Source organism: Dermacentor andersoni, unplaced genomic scaffold (assembly GCF_023375885.2).
Source record: "Dermacentor andersoni unplaced genomic scaffold, qqDerAnde1_hic_scaffold ctg00000041.1, whole genome shotgun sequence".
Classification (NCBI taxonomy): Eukaryota; Metazoa; Arthropoda; class Arachnida; order Ixodida; family Ixodidae; genus Dermacentor; species Dermacentor andersoni.
Genome location: NW_027314754.1, coordinates 4,923,747 through 4,947,597, shown reverse-complemented (window position 1 = coordinate 4,947,597; position 23,851 = coordinate 4,923,747). Strand labels below are relative to the sequence as shown.

Genomic DNA, 23,851 nt, shown 5'->3' with positions numbered 1-23,851 from the left:
GCAAAATATGTCTTTTGTTCTAATAAAGAGCCTCTCTCTCTTTCTCTATAGGTTGAGAAGCAAAGAAAGAGCGTGTTGCGGCGGAGGTGATTGAATCAGCGTCAATTCATAGCACATATGACTGCAATGAACCACGCTTAGGCAAAAGACCATTTGCAAAATTCGTAGCGATCCCTAAAGCCAAAATCAGGGACCTGGCGCTTCTCTGCTTGGTCGGAAAACGAATGGTCCGACAGTACATGCGCTTATACCGAGACCGGTGGTACATTTAGAATGTCGTTTGAAACGTGTTCAGCTGGCTACACTTACGCGACTTATTGCGTTGATATTATGGGAAGACTATCACCGTACCGCTCATACTAACGGAATGAACTATATAGGCTTTCACATTACCGCATATCGAGCAAAAACCATTTGCAAAAATGTGTAAGTCGGCTGATCTGCAAGGCGGTTTTTCAACCGATATCTCTTGTCTGCAGAATACATTTCTCCCTCTTAAGCGCTGTACCCCTCCCTTCCCCAGTCTCTTCCAGGGAGGAAGCGCGAGCGGAAAGGATTTCCGAAAATTATTCTGGAATTTTAATGCCATAGTTCTCCCATAACTCGCGGCCAAGAGGGAATGTGTTGTTTCCATTCAAGAGGCTTTACTACCACCGACAGAGAAGAAGGACGTGAATGATTCAGAGATAATGATGATGGTGATGACGATAATCAAGCTTTATTCACTAAGAATGGTTCATTGGCCTGAAGGCTCGTTACCAACTTAAAGCACCATGCTCGATAAGCGGAACCGCGATATCCGAAAGGAACATGGCTACTTCAACAGCCTATTTGGATGGGTGATCGCATCATGGGCGCGAGAGTACAAAACGAATGATCAGAATGCGCAACGAAATAGTCTGCATATTTGAAAAGTGATGATGAACGTAAATGTGCAATGATCACGGCGAAACCACAGCTTTCCGAGGAATGATGGTATCTTAAAAAGACTTTGTGTCGTTCATCCTCTACAACCAAAGCTCTTGGACTTCCACAAGACACAATGAAAACACTTTTCTGTTCAAGCCTGAACGCATCATTTCCTTCATTAAGCAGAACAAAAAAAAAAAAAAAAAAAACGCGCTCCAGCCATAGGCACAATGTAAGATCCATTCGATCTTTTCTGTCATTTCCATGGTACAGCCGAATATCGTTCTATACTAATTATGAAGAAAGCACCTGAATTGCAGTGATTTCGAATCAGAGCCTCTGGCTATACCACGGCCTAAAGGCAGTGAAAAATCAAGTAATCTACAGAATCTTGACATTTCAAGGTTCTCGTCTGCTGTCATAGAAGTTCCAATGGTCATATCAGAACTACAAGTCTTCGCTGATGCAAGCCAGTCATGTACTACATGCAAGGAACTGGCGGCGGCTCTGAATATGTGTTGCTGATGGTGACACTCAAAAGCTGCGAAATTATAGGTAAACAAAGCTTCGCTCTAAAGATTGGCTCAAGTTGATGTAAGGCTCCTGTTTGCCCTAGCAGCGACCCTAGTAGGGGCGCACAGTTTTTTTCACTAAGGACTGTGGGTCATACCCACAGATAAGACTGATTGACACGGAAGGACCCGCCCCCATGGAAATCATCTGTACGCAAAAAAGTACAAGAAATTAAAGACATATTAGATACATCACGCTGGTGTATTTCTCATGGCAGAGAGAATCCTGGACACCTGCTTACAAAAGTCATCTCCGCTAATCAGTTAGTGAGAACAAAACACTGGTGGCGCTGACTTCTCACAACAGATTACGGGCCCAAGTTCTATGGTACAGTTGGGCTATATAAGTTTCAGTCCCAACAATTGCATTTGGAATCACATGATGCCACTTTAAGAATGCACCATTAAATGTTCTAAACAGGACTACATTAATCAGAAAAAAAACAGGCTTGCATTTGCGCATATAGGCAATATAGTATGTGCACTACTGCAACTTCACTTTAAATAGCTTCCGCATATGCATGCACGCACAACCTAGCGCTCTTTATAAATGCCAGATAACAAAGAGATATTTCTTAATTGTTTTCCTAGGATATTTATACCTATATGAAAAAACAGCAGCATATGACGTAATCACACGTAGTACTGCTAAAAACGGCAAATTACTATGGATTCATTTAGAATCATGCAACAAATGGTCACCCATAAAAATTGGCAGTCTTCCTTGTTTTTCTCATATTTCACGCAGGACAGCTTCAAATCAAGCCAATGAACTTTTTCCATCCATGAACATCCAATGGAGGACCTAAAGGGCTACAGAAGACGTTGTCACGAAGCCGCGAGCTTCATGTTTGCTAACATTGAAAATGACGCTGCCGCTTGTGAATGAATAACAAACATATTGGCACGTGTACTTGTCTTTATCGGGCGACACGTTTCACCGCCTAACAAATGTTATCGCACAGCGCATGACGCGCCTGCATGTATCGGAAGTTTCTGGAATGTTATCGATGGTTCCATCCGCTGTCTGTGACCGAACCTTGTGTGATCTGATTGCATGTGTGCGCGACGCGAATACTGTAGAACTTTGTGGAAGACACGCGGGTTCCAGCGATTACTCTGGAACATTCCACGACTGATGTATAAAAAGCCGACGCGCCTGACCCGCTCATCGGATTTTCGACGATCGCCGACCGTGTTCGCCGCTATCGTTGTGCTATAAGTGTAGCCTGTTTTTGTGGGCACAGGTTCGCCAAATAAATGTTTTGTCTTTCACAGTATTGCTACTGTGTTCTTCAACGTCACCACCACGTGACATATGGTGGAGGTGCGTTGCGTTCATGTACCGGACGCCCCCGACAAGCCGGGATCCAAGCCCGGACCACAAAGAGAACACCACCGTAGTCCCGGACCATCGAGCAAGCCGCCGTCTTCAACAGCTGCCCCCGGAGCGCGGACTTCTACCTGAGAAGACCAAGAAGATTGTGGCCAAGGCAACCCCAATGGCAACCCCAGTGTCCCCCATCGTGCTGCAGCAGCCCGGGGAGCCTCCGACGTTCCGCGGTTCAACATTCGAGGACTCGGAAACCTGGCTTGAGACGTATGTGAGGGTCGCTGCATTTAACAGCTGGAACAGCGACGACATACTGCGACATGTCTTCTTCGCATTGGCAGACGCTGCCAGGACGTGGTTCGAGAACCGAGATGCCACGTTAACGACCGGGGACCTTTTCCGAAGCGGCTTCCTGCAGACATTCACAAGCGTCGTACGCCGAGAACGAGCACAAGCACTACTAGAAAGCCGAGTGCAGCTGCCTAATGAGATCACCGCGATTTTTACAGAAGAAATGAGCCGCCTATTCCGCCACGCCGACCCGGAAATGTCCGAGGAAAAGAAAGTTCGCCTACTGATGCGTGATGTAAAGGAGGAACTTTTCGCCGGAATGGTACGGAGCCCACCGAAGACCGTCGACGAGTTTCTTCGCGAGGCCACCAGCATCGAGAAGACATTGAAAATGTGGAACCGGCAATTCAACTGCCGCACTAACTCGACAAACGACGCTGGAGTTCAGTCACTGGGCACCGACGACCTGCGCGAGACTATCCGAGTGGTCGTGCGGGAGGAGCTACAGAAGCTGTTCCGGTCATCACAGCCTCAAGTGGCTTCGATTGCCGACGCCGTACGTGAGGAGCTCCAACAACAACTCAGAGTAGCCCCTGAATCACCGCAGCCTCAGCCGCAAGCGATGACATACGCCGCTGTGCCTGCCGTCACGTTCCCCCTCCGCGCCCACAGTAGGGCCCAGTGACGACACAGTTTCGTCGTCCACCACCACCCCCACCGCCAGCACGCCAACCCGTCACCTCACGCGGCATTCCAAGGAAGACTGATGTTTGGCGCGCCCCCGACCACCGTCCGCTTTGCTATCACTGCGGGAGAAGCCGGGCACATCTACCGTCAATGCCCATACCGGGAGATAGGGCTCCGAGGGTTCGCCGTTAACGCGCCGCGACCACAGATTGGCGATCGACCTCCGGATATCGCCGACTACCTCGCCGCCACTCAGTGGAGCGCTCGACGACCATCCCGTTCTCCGTCACCAGGCCGCTACCTGTCGCCGCAGCGCTGACCATACACCGGCCAAGCCTGGCGCCGCTCTGCGAGCCCATATCCGGAAAACTAAAAGCAGCAACCAATGGAGGGGTGGTTGCTGTTCGTCGAACTGACGAAGATCCTCCGCCGTTGACGAAGACGGTGAAGAGACCATCTCGACGGCATAATAAAGACACGCCGCCGTCCCGACGAAATCAGGAAGCCAAGACTACACCGACGAAAGGCGAAAGATAACGAAGAACAGAAACGCCCGTGGGGAATAAACAATTCAAATGAATAACGAAACTGAATACAACAGTCATCACCACCATATCGCACGAATAACCCAGGCCGCAGACACTGTTATTCAGACCAACTTCTCCACCATTGTCGTGGTGCCATCAGCAGAGAAATCTTAATTCATCCTATGTCAAGGAGTGAATCGAAACGTTACAATCTTAAAGTTGGGTTTGAATGGAGGCCTTGTTGAAGTCGCCAACCTTCAACTTTTTGGCATTATTCTGGACCAGGCTACTATGGTGCCACGCTGTGTGGCACTGTCGTGACAAACTCATTGTGCTTCAGAACGTTGCTGGCATGCCTTGGTGTAGCCACACATATTTTAAGTTGCGGTTACATTCAGCGATGGCTTGATAGTATACCGGTTACTTCTTTTGGTACCACTGTACAACCAGTACAAGCGCCTAGAAGTAATACACAGGAAATCTTTTCGACTATCTGAGAGTCACTCGGCCAGCTTCAAACAAGAAGGTGCCGTATGAAACCGAGTCATGCTCCACTACGGCTTCACGCGTCCCAGACTCTCTTCACTGAGTTGCTGCAACTAAGTGAACCTAAATGAAATGAAAGTCTCAAATGGCAATGAAATCACGAAAACAGGCATGTATGCTTACTTTCTGAATCAGAATCAGTTTAATCAAGGCAAAAATGGGGATAATTACATGATAAGTATATAGAGAAGGGGGTCCCGTAGTTAGAAACTGAAATGGGACCTCCTGTGCATGATGATTAGAATTAATAAAACAACAATGGCAACATGTGAAATTTCCGATAATAAAGGTTTTGGGAGACAAGCCATAAATGAACAGAAAAGCAGCAGATGAATGTATTAAGCAATAACAAGGGTTTGAATTAGACAACAAAAGGTGAAACTACAAAAATAGCTTAAGAAAAAAAAAAGAAGTAAACAAAATGCGAGAGACATATAGAGAAACAAAGTGAAAGTTAAAAATATAACACATAGTACACTCAAATGGTAAAGTCGGAGGAAGCTGAAAGAAAATACTTAAGTTCTGTACGAAACCTGTGACCATTGAACAACTTTAAAGGGAATGGTAATGTGTTCCACAGAGATAAAGCTGAAAAATGTAATGACTGCTTACCATAGTTGGTGCGAACGATGGGTAAAATGAAGTTCATATTTCCTGCAAATCTAGTATTATATACATTAGTAAGGGATGTCTTTGGTATGATGGTTACTGCAATGTCATTGTTTGATGACCTAAAAATAAATATGGCCAGGTTATATTTAACAAGATCAATCACATTCAAAATATTATGTGCATGTAACAGCTGATTTGCGCTAATGCTACAAGGTGAAAATGTTATTAGTCTAATAGCTAGATTCTGAATAACTTGCAACGAAGTTAGGTGACTGTTATAAGTGTTTCCCCATGATTCAATGTTATAGTTAATATGAGAATGAAGAAAGGCAGAATAAAGCAACTTCATACTTGAAAATGAGAAATATGGTGGTGCTTTGATTAAAACGCGTATTCTGTACGTTATTTTCTTTTTCACATTAGCTATGTGAAGGTGAAATTTAAGATGACGATCAAATTCCACACTCAAATAGGCGCAATGATCGACTGCAGTGATTAGGTGATTGTTGATGGAAATAGTCTGAAGGAGCTCAGGCGATCGCTGATGTGAGGCAAAGACGACAATATTGGTCTTATTATGGTTGATCTGCAGTTTGTTAAGTTGAAACCATGTGGAAATTTTCACGAGATCTTCGTTTAGCTTACGTGTTAGCATTGATATACAATCGTTATAACTAAATATAGTAGTATCTCAGCGTAAAGAATACACTTCGATGAGGAGAGGCAACTTGGCAGATCATTAACATATATTGGGAAAAGTAGATGACCTAATATGGACCCCTGTGGTACACCAATGTTAGTAGTAGCTTCTTTAGAATAGTACCCAGAAATGTTAACGACTTGTTTTCTATCTTTTAAGTAACTGCGGATTAGAAGTACAGGCGGACCAGTTATTCCGATGGCCTCAAGTTTAGCACAAAGAATTGTATGATTAAGTGTAATAATAATAATATATGGGGTTTTACGTGCCAAAACCACTTTCTGATTATGAGGCACGCCGTAGTGGAGGACTCCGGAAATTTCGACCATCTGGGGTTCTTTAACGTGCACCTAAATCTAAGTACACGGGTGTTTTCGCATTTCGCCCCCATCGAAATGCGGCCGCCGTGGCCGGGATTCGATCCCGCGACCTCGTGCTCAGCAGCCCAACACCATAGCCACTGAGCAACCGCGGCGGGTATGATTAAGTGTGTCGAAGGCCTTGAATAGATCAACGAATATCTACGCTGCAAAATTACCATCGTCAATCGCTCCTTTAAGATAATCAGTAAGAGAAATAAGTGCTAGATTGGTTGAAAAGCCAGAACGAAAGCCAAACTGACAAGGGGAAAGAATACTGAATTTATCTAAATATTTTGTTAGGCGCTTTTCGATAAGTTTTTCAATAACTTTATTAAAAAAATGGAAGAACGCAAATGGGTCTATAATTTTGTGTAAGCGTGCGATGACCTTTTTGAAAACGGGATGACTCGACCGCGTTTAAGTTCACGTGGAAAAACGCCGTTTTTAAAAATAAGGTTAATGATAGCTGAGAGGACGTTAGCGATATGTGCCGCGATAATTTTAATGTGGTAGGCGTTAATATTGTCTAGGCAAGCACTAGTGGCTTTAAGAGTTTTAAAGGTAAAGGCCCGCGCGAGATCGCAGCACTCTTCAGCATGTTTTGCCGTGGCAGAAATGGGCGCACATTCAGATGCATCCGACCGGTATGGTAGAATTGTGTCGATGGTGTGCGACAGGTGCCTAACGTACAGTAAGAAAAAGGGTGAAAAGCCAGCGATGCCCTGAGTAGCGGTGTTTGTACGCATAGTTTACGAATGGCAGAAAAACGTCCCAATTTTGTGTGGTCGGAGGCGTCGCACATTGCAAGCATGTTGCCGAGCGTACGGTTGAAGCATTGTGTAAGGCCATTGGTTTGAGCATAGTACGCCGATGAACAACGGGACACTCTTTAAGAATGGTTTCAACTACTTCGGATAGGAAGACGCGTCCGTGATCATTGAGCAGTTCCTCAGCTGTTCCATGACGCAGGATGAATCGATGAAGCGGAACGGAGGCAACATGGCGCGTTGTAGCTGCCGGGAGGGCAGCAGTTTCGGCGTATCGCGTGAGGTAGTCAATCGCCACAATGGCCCAGCGGCTTCCAGCCGATGTTAGGGGAAGTGGCCCATACAAATCGATGCGGACACGCCCAAACGGCCGGGTAGGGCAAAGTAACGGTTACAGACCAGCTGATGCGAGGAAGAGTGGAGATTTTCGGCGCTCACAATCGGGGCAAGAGCTAACGAACTTCTGAACGTAGCTGTACATCCCTCGCCAGTAGTACCCGAGTGTGGGCACTGCGGATCGGCGTGGAAAGTTGCGCATATGTCTGAACGGAGGCTGCGAGGTACTACTAATTACTGGCACCCGTCGGGGTTATAATTGCCTCGGTGAAGCAGGTTGTCGCGAATGGCGAAATGGTGAGCTCCACGACGCAGCGTGCGAATGGTTGGTGGTGCTGATGGACCAGAAAGCATAAGAAAGGTAATGCAATGGCCCTTGTACTGCTTAGACGCGATGGTGGTAAGTAGGGCCGCGTTAATAGTTCTTAGTGCCCGGTAAAAAAAAAAAAAAAAAGAGGTCCCCCCTCCCCTCTTCCGCAATATGCTCTCGTAATTCATGAGGTTTAACGCTTTTTAGAAGTCGCCACAAAGAAACATACCGTATGCACTCGAAGAATATCCGGAGTGTTTATGACCATCGCCTGGGCGTCTACTTTCTCGCAGAACACGTGGAGAGAATGTCATCGCAATCGAACTATACCAGGGGACGAAGAGACATAAACAGCATTATGATTTGTAGGGCTAGTTGGTTCATGATGAAAGAAGGGGAAATGTTTTTTTAATAACAGTCGCGAATAAACAATCTGTTCGTTCACTTTTATCGTTCACTTTTAAACACGTAATGCATAAATATTTTTGCAGGCAATATCCACTTTTATAAGAGAAGGAAACACATTCGTATTGCAGACGCCTTTCTTGCAAATAAATTGCGGAATAAATTTTCATTCTTACAAAAATTTTTTACGAAGACACGGTGCAGAAAATACGTTATGCGTTTCGCAGAAATTCAACCCTGAAATGGGGCGTGTATACGTATTAACATGCTTTCTCTTTTTATTCATGTTTTGAGAAAAGAAAGACAGGTAGGTACGTTTCTACAAGTGTTTTCGCGTATTTTGATATAACAGTTTGTTGATGAGATCTTCACCATTGACCCTCCTAAGAATCTTCATCTCCACGCACAGCACTGACAAGTCGCTGAGGCGGCTGTCAGTAATCGTTGATCGAAGCCTGTTCTTGATCAATTTCAGCTTGCTGAATTACCGTTCGCCAGTGCAATTTGTGACCATGAAGCACAAAAAATTCAAAGAACAACATGAACATCTGGGAATGAACCTTCAAGGTTTTCACGACTTAGAAGATTCAGCATGCCTGCCACAGAAGAACAGCCTTCGTTGCTCGCAAATGAAATAAACTGTTCAAGCTTATCAGGAAATCTGCCAGCCAGATCAGAAGGATACTTTTTCACGAGCTCCGTTGCCTGCTGGCGGCTCTGAGTTCGGGAAAAGCGGTTCCAATCTGTAATAAAAAAGCTGCGATTATACTTCGGTGTAATCGTTCAAGCGAGGTGTGAGAGCCTGCAGGGGAGACTGTCAATCATGACGAAGAAAGTTTCACAGCGGAACTTAGCTGAAGGATCTTGCGGCTCTGGCGGGCTCGTGCCTTCAGTGCTGTCGTATCGTGGCGATTGTTTTCGCTTTCTCTGGGGGCTTGCTTTGTACGAAGCATTGTACGACGCTTCCTTCGCAAGCTTTTCAATTTCATCGAACCTGTCTCTTAAGCCGGATACATAATCACAAAATGATTTCATCAGGCTTATGGCAGCATTCACCGACAATGTTGGCGTATGAAGTGTCTTGCTGGGTGTGTTGAAGCGCTGCAAAACTCTATCCCGAAACTCGGCTATCAGCTCAGTTTCCAACGTTGTCATTACCTTCAGCAAAGAATTTGCCTCGAACTTCGTTTCTGCTCGTCGATCATGATCTTCGGATAGTTCCATCAAAGCGGTATTGATTTCTTTAGAACCTGCCACTAGAGCCCTCACTGCATCCGCTCGCGCTGACTGCCGTGTGTCTCAGACTTGCTTTGGGATTACCGTTTTCGGTGTTTTGTTTCAAGTGAGCCTGGAGTACGGCCTAGCGATGAGTAGACGCAACAAAGAAAAGGTATATACACTGTACATGCTCGAAAAAACCATCTGCTTGCCCGCAAGAGTCTACAGCATGCGCCCCGACCAGGTTAAGAGTGTGAGAAGCGCAAGGAATAAAATTTGCTAGCGGATTAATTTTTTTTCAAATGAGCCTGCATGCCGGAGTATTTGCCAGCCATATTGTTCGCGTTGTCGCACGACTGGCCATGACAGTCTTGGAAGTTGACTCCAAGATTTTTTAAATAATTCGATCACTGACTTCGTAAGATTTTCGCCTGTGTGACTGGTTATGGGTAAAAACCCGAGAAAATGTTCTTGAGGCTGATCGTTAGCAACGTAGCGAATGAATCTGTAACTTGAACCCTGTGACTCGAATCAGGTGTAGAATCAACCGGAAGAGAGAATTACCTGGCACTTGCAATTTCGCAGCTGATATTTTTCGGACTTCAGTTCCAAGGGCTTCTCCAACCTCTCACACAATTGTTAAGGATAGGTAGGATGTAGGATGTCTTGCCACGTCCAGCGTTCTCAATGTTCTTTATATGGGCAACAAAGAAAGGATCAAATTTGGCGATCAGCTCAAGACATCCCAAGGAAGTTGCCATTTTGGGGAGACCCGATGAAATCGCTAGATAACCTGAGAGAGAGTCCTCGTTCTGCCAGAAACATTACAACAGTAACTAGGCGCTGGAGGACCTTGCTCCAGTAAGTTGCGCGTTCCAAGTAGTGCTCTTCGAAGGATAGAATGACTGAGGTTCGAAGAGAACGTCGCTTGTACAGGTCAAGCACGCAGTGTCTATGACACACACTTTCCTCGTGTGTTTTTAACTTCGCATATGCCTTGTTCCATAAACTGAACCCATCTGGCTCCGAAAATTGGTCCTTGCCGACATCAAAGTACAAAAAAAGCAATATACGGATCCTTTGGAGGGAGTGTAGAGCAGCCATTCACGGCAAGACGACATAGCCGTTGACACGGCGGGCATAAAACATTTCTTGCTTAAAGTGGTGGTGGTAGCCCTTCGGTGCCGCGTCAGTTGGCTGAAAGTACCTCTTCGAGCGAGAGTAATCACCTTCCATGTTTCCAGCTTGTTCACACACATCCTGGGTTTGTGTCACTCAAAAGTTGACAGTCGCTGCGCGCAGTGGAAACCAGTCAGCGGGATCGATAGAAATGCAAGGACCCTCACCGAGAAATGGCTGATCTGTCTCGGTCGGGATGCCCGTACGTGGAGAAACAGACTTCATCGTAGTGTGCGATGAAGTTGGTTCTTCGCACGTGCTCAAGTTTAAATCTACTGACGAGAGCGCTTCGCTTGCGTCTGCTTCAGCACAAAAAGTCTCGCTGAGTGTACGGTCTATTTGGTCTCATTCACTGGCCTCACTGGTCGACGGATTACTGAGAGCTTAGGCATTTTTTCTAACGTGCCGCTAAGGTGCTTTTTTTTCACTGCTGCCAAATGGCGCTTTTGAGCGCCAGAGAGCTCCTTCTTCGGTGGCAGGGTACAGTCACATAGCCTGCAAGCCAAGTTTACGAAGCCATAAGGGGGTTATGCGAAGTATGTTTTTATAGAATTACTTTTTATTAAGCGCAACAGTGAAGAATAACCTCAAAACAAATTTATGACAGTGAAAAATTGCCAAAGTGAGCTGACATTGGTGATAAACTTGCCGACGCGAGTTTATCGCATGGTCCGGGTTTCTGCTGCTTCCTGTTTACCAACTACTCTCGCGAGGTGACCCCGATCTGTCTACAATTTGAAGGAAGCTCACAGAATAAGACGATACAGCAGGAATTTAGTTTACAATAAGATCTATGGGCCATTATTATTCACACATATTCAGAACGGGATGCACCCTCACGCGTCTTCATTTAATACAGCGACGCTCGCTCAGTCCCATGAAAGGAGACCGCTGCAGTCTCCAAAGACGGCAAAAATAGAGCAGAAAATGTCGAAGCTTGGCGAACCCTGCCGCTCTGTATAAGGTAGTTAGAAAATCTCGTACCTATTAATCACATGTGATGCCCATGCATGATATTATTTGATAATGACGGAAGCAACACAAAAGGAGACACACGCACTCAGTCACTGCGTAATAATACACTCGTAATAAATGTCTTCAAGTGCTTATCCGCTGAATATTATTTTACCGTTCCCAAGGGTCTCGAAGAGAAGTGGGTTGTGCCTCGATCTTCGCAAAATAATGAAAAAAGCAGCTCTGCCACTCTCACAGGAAACGTACACATTGTCTTAAAGGGTCCGTATCAATTACTCCACATCAAATATAATAAATGCGCTTCCAGTTGTTTCCAATGTTCATATCATATGCAATTTTTGAACCTCTTATCAATAAGGTCAGCAGATGATCCGATTGTCCTCTAGTAACTAGACAACGACGAGTACAAAGAACAGGGAAGGGCCCAGAGCATGAAGGTTTCACTGGTCGCGCACACACACGATATTTAGTCAACCTGCGGACAAAGCACTAGCGAAGCCTTCGTGCCGGCTCCGCTCTGTCTACATCCGCTGTGGCACCGCTAGAAGCTGATCCTTCTGTGAGGTTTGGCATATTGCTCTTTTATTCTCCTGTGTGGCTACGGACAATGCGCGAGTTGAACCCGTTGCGCTGGCGTTTCTTTTACCGCCGTATTCAAGAACGAGCCTTAAACTGGACTTCATGAAAAGTTCTCTGATGAAAGTACAAGAAAAGTATAAGTTCGGGATGAGTTTCAGAAACTGCACTTAACGGCGAATTTATAAAGGTGTCACTTTTCTGGTTAAGTGACGCTTATAGGGACGAGGCTAAAAATATTTCATTCTTGTTGTGTTAACTGAAGCACGAATAAATTACCGTAACGTTAACCTAACGGTGTGCGTACATGCCCACAGGCTTTACAAAGTAACGCTGCGCAATAAGATAAATAAATATTGCAAATGGTCGTCGGCTTATCGCTTTTCGTTTGGCCAAAACTAGCGCCCAATAAACTGTTCTGTCGATATTTTGCCGTTTACACCTGTTTGTTGGCTGTGTACCTCGTGAGTGGCATAGTTGGTGCTTCATTTCTACAGTTGTTGTGCGCCCTGCGTGCGCTCACCGTGTTGTAGTTCATATGTTTTGAGTGTTTTGTTCGCTGTCGACAAGAAGGTGAACTTCTCCGAATAGGAGCGCGGTCAGCTCACCGATCTCAACAGAATTTGGAAGCTTTACGAGCTCGCGGAACAACCGCGCAGCGATTATATGTCTGATACACTGCTTATTATGTGGGATACTGACATACTGTAGGCTCTGAAACATTCACAAGATCGCCGATGATGAATTGAAATGTTCCTGCAGCGTAGAATCCCAGCATCACGAGCAGTTGAAGCAGTGGCGGTATGGACAGGTTCGCTAGATTGCTGAACGGGCAGGATCACTGAACGCGGCAGAGGTGTTAGGTTCTAGGTTCTCTCGGACAGACTGCGTGCATCCGGTCGGCTCGAAGAAGCACCGTCATAGTCTCGGCGGTCCAACACTCGGGGGGCCCCATAAACCCGGAGGGCCTGGTTCATTTGAACCCTTTGAACCCTGCATAATCCGCCCCTGGTGGTAAGGTCGAGCGAAGAAATTGTAAAGTGGGATACTGAGCAGCAGGCATTGTCGTAAGGAAAGGGATAGCGCGATAGGGCTTTAGCGCCAGAATGCTGGTGTCCGCTGCGACAGAGCACGTGGGTATCGTAGTCCTGCTGGCCAAGTGCCCAACGGGCATGACGGCCTGAGGGATCTTTCAAGGACGACAGCCAACATAGTGCATGGTCGTCCATGACTACATCAAGTGGATGGCCGTACAAATAAGGCCTGAACTTGGTGTGAGCCCAGGTGATGGCCAGGCATTCTTTTTATGTCACAGTGTAATTGGTCTCAGCTTTCGTAAGCATACGACTTCCATAAGCCACTGTTGCCCAGCGCAAACAGGAAACCCTTGTTTGCGCTGGGCAAGAACAGCACCGAGGCCAACATCGGTGGCATGTGTGTGCACCTCGGCTGGGGATGTTGGGTCGTAATGATGCAAAACTGGCGGGGACGTTAGCAAACGACGGAGCTTTGTGAAGGCCTCGCCGTGCTCGGACGACCACGAAGTGAGGGGCCCGTTACTTCTAAGCAGCTCCGTCAGGGGCGACATGATGGTGGCGAAATTACAAATGAAGTGTCTGAAGTAGGAACCAGACCGATGAAACTGATCAATTTTTGATAAACGTCGGTTTAGGAAATTTGGCGACCGCCCGCAGTTTGGCTAGATTGGGGAGAATTCCACCCTTGGATAAGACGTAATCTAGAATCTAGTAGCAAATCGGCGCTTCGTGGGTTTTAATCGTAGCCCTGCGTTTCTTAAGCACGTGAAAACAGACCGGAGCCGTTGAAGTTGCGTGGTGAAGTCGGGAGCAAAAACAACGTCGTCAAGATAGAACAAGCATGTGCGCCACTTCAAGCCGCGCAGAAGTGTGCCCATCAAGCGCTCAAACGCTGCGGGCGCATTACAACGTCTAAAAGGCATTACCTCAAATTCGTATAAGCCGTCGGGTGTGACGAAAGCTGCCTTCGGCGGATCGGCGTCTGCCATGGGCACTTGCCGATACCCTGCGAGTGATCTTGTTCAGGCAGCGGTAGTCCACACAAAACCGCACAGAACCATCTTTCTTCGTAACTATAGGAGGACAGGGGATGCCCATGGACTTTTTGATGGTCGTACCACCTCGCGGCGAAGCGTGTCGTCTAGCTTGCTCGTTGATTACACGACGTACTGCAGGAGATACACGATACTGACGTTGCTGCAATGGTGGTTGTGGGTCAGTATCGATGTGATGTGTAACAGTTGGCGTCCGGCCCAGGGAAGACTGCCCTACATCGAAAGAAGAACGAAATTCTTCTAGAACGCACAAAAGCTGAGACCCATGGACCGGTGCAAGGGCATCGGTAATAGAACAACCGAACACATCACTGGGTGATTGGTCACACATAGAAAGAGCACTGAGCGCACTGAAAGAGCACCGCAATTGTCATTGCGCGCGTCCATACCTTGCTCGTATCCTCTACATAACTTGCTTCGATTGCTTCTATATTGTCAAGACATTCCCATCGGAGCAGCAACATAGGGTATGGAAACTGGGTGCAAAGAAAATGGTGCTGTAGTCCTGTGCGATGTCCACTGTTGCAAAAGGCAGCAGCATACCTTTCCGAGTGAGAAAGCGGTCAGATGGAGACAGTATTTCAACAGCGTCTGAGATTCCGCTGCAGGACAAGGGCACGACCATTGAGTCGTTCGGAGGAATGTGGGTGTCGGCTTGAACCAGTAGCTTACTCGATAGCGAAGAATTGTCTGTGAGCGGGACACCTAACAGCGGCGAGAGTTCCATTTCGGCCCGTGCGCAATGAATAACGGCATTGCGGCGCAAGAAAAAATCCCAGCCGAGGATAACGTCATGAGAACACGAGGAAGGGATGAATTCTATGGCGCATATAGAGCGTCGGCAATGAAAACACGAGCACTGCAAGGCGCCAAGAGGTGAACATGCTGAGCACTGGCTGTGCGGAGGGACAGTCCAGAAAGGGGCGTTGTGTGAGAGAGAGAATAACTTTATTGAACTGGGGAAATGGGGATAGGGGATTAGGAGCTTGATGGGTGGTGCCCCAAGTCCAGGGCTCCACTGGCTTCTGCCGCTAGCCGAACGTGACCAAGAAGAGCCTTCTGCACCTTCGGGTCTGAGCTGGCGAGTTGTGCCTCCCATTGCTCCAGTGTGTTGGTTAGATTATACCTAACTAAGTAGGCATTTAAATTCGGCGGTCTATTTTGGCATCCCCATGAGATGTGGTACAAAGACGGTGGTGAGTCGCTACACCACGGACAGGCACGCCCGTACATCGTTGGGAAAATTTTGCTCAATCTTAATAAATTTGGGTAGACCCCCGTTTGAATCCTGCGGAGATCTATTGCGTCTTCCCCTTGCAAAGATGTGTGGGGGGCGCCGTATTTTTGCCGCATGCCGCGCTGGTGAGCAAGAATATCGCGTGGTGCCATACGTGCCAGCTCGTTATTCTCCTCCTCGCGACGGCTTCCCTGTGAAGCGGCGGGTTGTGAATGGGAGTGCGATGGTTGCTCCGCTCGGTTCGTGAGCTCTCGAGCTAGAGCGTCAGCCCTCTCATTCCCCTCCAGGCCTGCGTGTCCTGGACACCAGACCAGTCTGTATGTATTCTTGAGTTCCTTTCCCAGAAGGTGGCTAACATTGAAAGGGAGACGGCCGTTCATAAAGAAGCGGCACGCCTCCTGAGAGTCCGAAATGATGGTGTTGTACGACGGCCCCGTCCGTTCCCGGTCCTTGATTGCCAAGGCGATGGCGAAGCATTCTGCCTTGGAAATAGAGGACGTGAACAGGGACGCGCTGGAGATTAGGCTAGTCTTGTCATTGCCTATGACAGTAACTACTGCACGCTTCCAGTTGTACTGAGAGGCGTCAACATAAATGGTGTTCTCATTATTTCTGACTAGTTTGCCTAGCCATTTCACTCTCTCTTCTCTTCGCTTTTTGTTTCTGTCTTTGTGCATATTTCTCGGGACAGGAGCGACCGAGATCCTGCTTCGGACGGGACCGGGAATATCCACCAGTACCTCGTCCAAGTTTTGGGGGTGTGGTGGAATACCCACCCGAACCAGGATCTCTCTGCCCGATCTCGTCTGGCTAAGTCGGCTTCTTTGTGAAATTAAAGTTGCCGCCTTGAGCTCGGAGTATGTGTTGTATACCCCAAGGCCAAGGAGCTTGTCTGTCGGGGTGCCTACCGGTAAGCGCAAGGCCACCTTGTAGGCGCCTCTGATAATAGTGTCAACCAGCTCCTCCTCACTCTTGTTGAGTGTGTGAAAAGGGAGGCTGTATGTTAGTTTGCTGATAACGAGCGCCTGTACTAAACGGACAGTGTCGCTTTCCCTCATGCCTTGTTTGTGGAAGGTGATTCTTTGAATCATCCTTGCCACTTGTTTTGTAGCCGACTTTAGTAAATTGATGGTGTGGCTGGCCCTGCCGTTGCTCTGAACCCAGAATCCCAAGATCCGAGCAACAGTGACCTCTTTGATTTGCTGATTTTCGATTTCAATTTCTATGTTCCCATTACTTTTATATCGTTTCCCGTGGATGCGTATTAACTCCGATTTTTCGGGAGCACAGCTGAGACCGCTGGCCCTGGCAAAGGTTTCAACTGCAGTGGCCGCCTCTTGGAGGGTCTGCTCCTTCTCTGCTAGAGACCCGCGCGTAGCCCAAAGAGTGATGTCGTCCGCGTAAATAGTATACCCCAGTAGCGGGACACCGTCTAGGGTCCGCGCAAGTCTACACATGGCGATGTTAAAAAGTAGAGGAGACATGATCGCTCCTTGAGGCGTACCTTTGTTGGGCATTTGAAATGGATCGGATTTGACATGCGATATTACTATCGTAGCCTTCCTCCCCGTGAGGAATGGTCTAATGTAATTGAAGACGTTTTCTCCGCAGCCAATTATATTAAGCTCGGAAAGTATAGATTCATGTGATATATTGTCAAAGGCGCCCTTCAGGTCAAGAGCTAGCAATAGGTGCTCCCCACCCTTGGGTACGCCTTTAAGTACCTTTTCCTGTAACAAGAGAAACGTGTCTTGTGTCGAGAGGCCGTTGCGGAAGCCCAACATGGTGGCCGGGAACAAACCGCTGTCTTCAATGAAATTTTGAAGCCTAGTGTGTAAGACCCGTTCGAAGAGCTTTCCCATGCAAGACGTCAGTGAAATGGGTCTGAGCGCCTGCAGGGATGGCTTCTTTCCGGGTTTTGGTATTGTAATAATTGTTGCAGTTTTCCACTCTTCGGGGATCTCCTCCTTAAGCCAATAGTTTTCATTAAATTGCCTAGGGATAGCTTCTATGACTTTATCATTAAGGTTTCTAATCATAGCGTTGGTAATCTGATCGGCGCCAGGGGCTGTATTCTTCTTGGCCGCCTGGGCTGCCGCAAAAACCTCTTCCGTGGATATTGGGGCGTCTAGCTTCGCATTTTGGACGCCCGTATAGTTAATTTGGCCTGTTGACTGTATCGCGCTCCCTCCGACATATCTTTCCTTGAGAGCCTCTATTAATGCTTCATTCGTGCCTGGAAATTCCTCCGCGATCCTTTGCAATGTTCTGCTGGTGGCGGTTTTGGACTTTTCCGGCTCTAGGATATTCCTCAGGATGGTCCAGGTTTTTGCGGTGCTCAGTGTGTCCTGTAGCGAACTGCAAAACTGGATCCAGCCCTCAGTTGCCAATTTACTGGCATATTGATTTGCTTCCTATGCCAGAGCTGCGATCCTGCCCAGAAGGTTTCTGTTCAAGCGTTGTGTTCGCCACCTTTTTAGCAGCTTACGCCTGCTTTCCCACAAGCTTAGGAGGTGGCTGTCTACCGCCGGTATTTCCACCGTCCGTGTAATCTTTCTAGATGCCCTCCCGTGTGCTGCTTTAATGAAATCGGACCATTCCCCCATGGAGTCCGGTTCAGCATTGGGTGGAGGTTTGTGTAGTCGGAATTTTGTCCAGTTTGTCAGAGTCGTTTCCCCCGCCACCCGGCGTAGTTTGGGAGTTGATAGGGAAATGCTGATGAGGAAGTGATCACTTCCTAGATTTTCATCTAGGTTGGTCCAGGTAGCGTCCCTGATGTTGCGTGTGAAAGTGAGGTCCGGGAACGTGTCTCTACTGACGCTGTTGCTGATCCTAGGGGGCATGGTGGGGAGTGTGATCAGGCTCAGCCCCAGCCTGGATGCAGCGTGTTCGAGACGCGTTCCCTTGGGTGTGTCTTTTGGGTAGCGCCATGCGGTGTTGGGAGCGTTGAAATCTCCCAGCACCACGAGGCGGTCCTTGGTACCCGAGATTTTAAGAGCCTCCGCAAGGAGTTTGCTAAAATCTTCATTCCTGTTTTTGGGGGGACTGTACAAATTTAGTATTACAGTTCTTGCCCTGCCTCTTTTTAGAGGGAATAAGCTTATTATCTGATGATTGATCTGAAGATTTTCTATCTGTTCTGCTTTGGCCGCGATAGTCCTGCTCACCAAGGTGGCAACGCGGGGACAATTTGTATTTTGTAGGGTGTAATATCCTTGCAGCTTGACCACTTTGGGGCCAATTTCCTGCAGGCATATTACATCTGGTCGGATTGGTGCACCGTTTATATAATTTTGGAGTGCGGCTGCGCGCTTGTGAAAAGTGCGGCAATTCCATTGCCAAATCTCTAATTGTTCCGCACTTTTCGATTTAGTTTGAGCCATGATGTACGAGAGCCTCCGCGTCGTCCCGACCCGCCTTTGATGGTTTATGGGTGATTGGGGTAGCAAGAGGACGCTTATTAATTGCTCTCTGCAAGCTCCCCACAGTCTCGTTTACATATTCTTTCTGGATTCTTAATTCCTCGCCGATGAGTGATTTTATGTCTGACATGAAATTTGTTAAAAGGCCGTGGAGATTCGCAATGCTACTCCTATTTTCTTGGACTTGGTTCTGGATTTGCTTTATAATGTTGTTCGTGTGCGTGGGGATGCCAAGAAGCTCATCACCTCTTCCCCCGCCTACTTCCATTTCGTTTTCTTGGGTGGGATGTATTTGTGACTCGTGCCCGTTAGGGTTGACCGCCGAGCCAGAGGCCTGCAGCGTTTTAACTGTGTTTTCGAAGTTCTTTTGCAATGAGGAGATTGCCAATTGGAATTCTTGGCGCTCTGCCTCTATTTGGATCTTAAGCTGTTTAATTTCTTGCGTTAGTTTTTTGTTTTCATTAATGATTTTTCTGTATTGCTGATTGTCTGTTATCGGAGCACTGGGAGACACGACCCCCGCCAAGCTCACCTGATTGTTTGGTCGGTTTGCAGCTGCTTCTTCTGCTCCGGTTCCGGTCTGGGGGGATGTCTTCCTGTCGTTTTTGTTGGTCGAAGTATTCTTGAGGTTTGTTTTCCAAGGGGTGTCCTCGGGTTTGTTGGCTTTGGTTTGGCGTGCCCTCGATGTTGGTCTTGATCCTGATCGTGATCTTGATCGGGATTTCCTTCGACTCATTGATTCCTCCCTTTCCGAGCTGAACCATCGAGGGTGCCTTTGTTGCTCGAGTTCGGGGAAGTCCTTTTTCGAATTAACCCACTCCGATTTCCGTCGAGGCTGCTCGATTCTAGACCTTCGGGGGGCGATTTTCTTTAGCTTCTTTCGGCATGAACTGTCGCCCGTCGCGTGTTCGTCGCCACAGATGGCACACTTTGGTGAGCACTCGTGCCCCTGATTAGGTTCTGTTGCCCCACATTAGGAACACATGAGGATATCGGGTGTTGGGCACACATCGGTACGATGACCCGTTGAACGGCATATATTGCAAACTTGTATTGTCGGTTTGTATGGGTAGCAGATCGCTTCCGCTCCCATAAAGTACACACACCTTGGAAGCACCTTTCCGGTGAAAGTCACTATCGCCGATTTGGACGAGCCCAGCATGCGGGCTCTTTCAATCTTCACACCTTGAGTGCGGATCCGCAGGTTCTCCATTAGTTCCGCCTGAGGTGTTCCGGGTGGTAAGCCGTGAATAATGCCTCGCAGAACATCTTCTGGGTCTGCCACATATGCATTGAAGGAGTGAAGCTGCCCCCTGATTCTTAGTTGTCTGATTTCGCGCAGCCGTCCCGCCACTTGTTCGTGTGGTGTACATAATATGACAATATTTGATCCCGGATGAATCCGCAGCAAAAAACTGCTGCCTCCAAAAGTATTCTGGCAGGCCCCTATCACTGCCATAGCGAGCTCCGATCCAAGCAGATCTTCAACCATGAGGCCCTTGTGTGGCCTCAAAATGACCTTGATGTCATCCTTCGGGAGAGGCGGAGTTCCACGGCGTTTCCTACGTCGGAAGTCGCTGTTAGCCTGGCTCTCTCTATGTTTTGTCGAGTCACCCTCGGATTTCTTGATATTCCTTCCGGTTCCCTCTTCGGGTTCCTTTTCGCTTTTCTTACAGCTCTTTTTCTTGCTACGTGATAGAACGGTGTGCCACCCGTCCTCCGTCCATGTTTGAGACGCTGAGATATCATCGGCGTTCTCGAGAGACGCGTCGCTATATCCCCGCGCCTCATTATTTGATGTTACATGTTGCAGGATGTCCCCCGCTTCATTTGGTTGAAGGTCTGACGCCCGAGAGGGGCCCAAAATCGGCTCATCTACGTCCATATGGCCTTCAGAATTGTTAAGCCCTGTCCGGCATGCTCGGTGACCAAAGGAAAAGGATTGACCGCGGCCGTCCGCAGCAGTAAACCCAATCTTAGGCTTGTGCTTTTCCGTCAAAACGTGAGTCTTTTCCCACTCAAAAGTCTGAAAAGAGGGGGGAACGGCTCACCTTCGACTTTCTTGGCGTTAGGAAAGGTCCGTAGAGGCCGTAAAATGTTGATTCGAGTCCTGCGAGCACACACAAGCACCACATCCGGCACGGGTGAGAGTCCTCCCGCGCCGCGTCGCCGGCCAATGTCGACGTTAGCGCTAGTACTTCCACATGTGCGTCGAATCTTCTGGTGACGATAGTTCTTCGTGAAGTCGTCGTAGGTGCACGAATTCGGTATCCTCGGAAACCTTGTGACTTTACGAACACGATGATATAATATATTGGTAGTGTTCAGCAAGATTTCCACACGATAACATTTTAAAAACGGAGCGTGATGCGATCTGGTACTCACTGCTCTCAGACGCTTGGAGCGTCCCCCCGGGCGTTGTGACTTTCCGAAGTAAGCGGCAAAGCTTAGTGTTCATAACACATACGGCGGCTCCAGTGTCCACGAGTACAGATGCGTGAACACCGTCAACAAACTCTTCGATTATGTTCGAGCGACTGCGGTGAGGACTTTCACAGTTCGACGTTTTCGCAGCCTTGCCTCTTGAACTGCGACAATTATTTTTCCTCGTCCTGATTTACGAGGCGAAGTCGCATTGGCGACAGTGAGCGACGGCGTGGAGAACGTGAACGGCGGGTAGTTGCAGTCGGGCGCAATGTCGGCGGCATAGGCAAAGGAGGGCTGGATGGTTGGACTGGTTTGTCACGTGTGGTGCGGCGCAGGTGGCTGCATACGATTACAACAGCGTGCGACGTGACCGGTGTAGCCACACGCAAAGCATATTGGCCGGTTGTCGGAAGTACACCACCGGCTCGTCGGGGCAGCTCCCATCCATGTCTCAGGACGCGTTGTACGGGGCGGCTGCTAACATGACTTGCTCGGCGGGCGGCAGTCGGCATCTAGGCACGAAGTCGGCAGAAGGGAGAGGCATACTTGAAGAAAGTGGCTGGGTCCTCGCGACGACTTCAGCTTAGCTGAGTGGTGCAGCCGCGGGGACCTGTTGGGGCGGCGCAACGACGTGAGCGTAGCTTAGTGATGCAGCCACAAGAAGATGTTGGCCCTGGTCTGGCAAGACCTCGGCGATTCCCTGCTCGATCGCGCGACGGAACGAAGGCATACAATTCGATGCTGGCTGTTGTAGATGCAACGGCTTAGCCAATGATATCAAGGAGAGCTGGCGTGCAAGTTCCTCCCGAACGAACGCTTTCATTTCAGCAAGCAACGCTGACTGGTCGGAGATGGTATCCGAACCAGCAATGAGGTCATCACGCGAGGAAGGGCGACGTGTCAATGAGCGCTGCCTGAGTAGCTCCTCGTAGCTTCGGCACGGAGTGATGATGTCTGTCACGGACTGAGGATTCTTGGCAACTTGCTAGTTGGAAGCATGGTCCTCTATCCCTTTTATGACTTTTCTGATTTTGTCAGACTCCTACATCGTCGCACTGCCTTTTTATACAAGTCCAGTACATTTTCAATGCAGCCGGTAAATGATTCACACGGCTGCTGTGCACATTCTCGCAAACGCGATTCCGCTCGCAGCTTGCGCACAGCAGGGCGACCAAACACAGCCCCTAATTCAAAAGTTTAATTCAAAAGTGAGTTAGCGTAGTGATTGCGTTAGTTATGCCGTTGAACCTTTTGATTTCTAGTAGAAGCAATGGCCGCCTCATTTAGACCAAAGCATAGAATTGTGCTATCTGCCATAAACTAAAAGCTAAAAAAACTACAGCATATATATATATATATATATATATATATATATATATATATATATATATATATATATATATATATATATATATCTGTGCAACTCCCGAATTTTCCTGAGAAGTTTGGCATTTCCTGCAGCTGGCGCATTTCATATTTGTTAGTCATGGTGTGAAATAATTTTTTGTGACATTCTCTGACCGGCGCGAACAACGCACGTTCACTGTATATAGTATCGTTTGTGTTGAATACAAATTAATTCCTGCCTGCACTTAGCCGTTAAGAAAGGGCCAGAAATTGTTTCCTCCTAGAGTCACTGTGCAAGCAGAACTGTTCATGTGTGTAAGTTTGCATACATGACGGAGTCACTTCTTGGCCATCTTGTTGCTGCTAAATGGACGCTACAACGCCTGTTGTTTATCCATTTTGTCCACCCGCCTAGAAAGTTTGATCTACAGGGTGTTTCAGCGAAGACTTTAAAAAATTTTTAAAGATTGCCTGTGGCAGATTGCTCAATTGTAGTTTATGAACCGGTCCAGTCGAGACGGCGCACACTACATGAAAAAAAAAATGACATGCAAAATCGACTAATTAACAAAAAATCGCTAATTACCTTTTAAAGATAATTATCTTATGACCCATACTGAAATTTACAAATTATAGCAGTGGACTTCGCAAGGCGGATCGATTTGGAACGAATTCTCAGGACGACACCAGCTTCGAAGTATAAATTCCCAAACTTTGCGGAGAAATGAATTGGCGTTCCAGTTACTTGTGTGCTTCAGTGCTTGAAATTACGTTTCGTTAACAAATGAACTGGAATGCCAGTGCAGTTCTCCGAAAGTTCGGGAATTTATATCTCGAAACTGGTGTCATCTTGAAAATTCGTTCCAAGTGGATCCGTCGTGCGAACTCCACGGATAGAATTTGTTAATTGCAATATGGGTCATAATGTAATTAGTTAAAAGTGAATTAGTTATCTTTATTAATGAGTCGATTTTGCATCTAAATTTTTGTGCAAGCATTGTCCGCCGCTTCGAATAGACCA

The 23,851-nt window shown here is 47.6% G+C and overlaps 1 pseudogene; it reads right to left on the bottom strand.

Moving 5' to 3' along the window:
• Nucleotides 1-23,851, bottom strand: part of LOC140214398 (uncharacterized) — a 48,108-nt pseudogene that overhangs the window by 5,545 nt on the left and 18,712 nt on the right.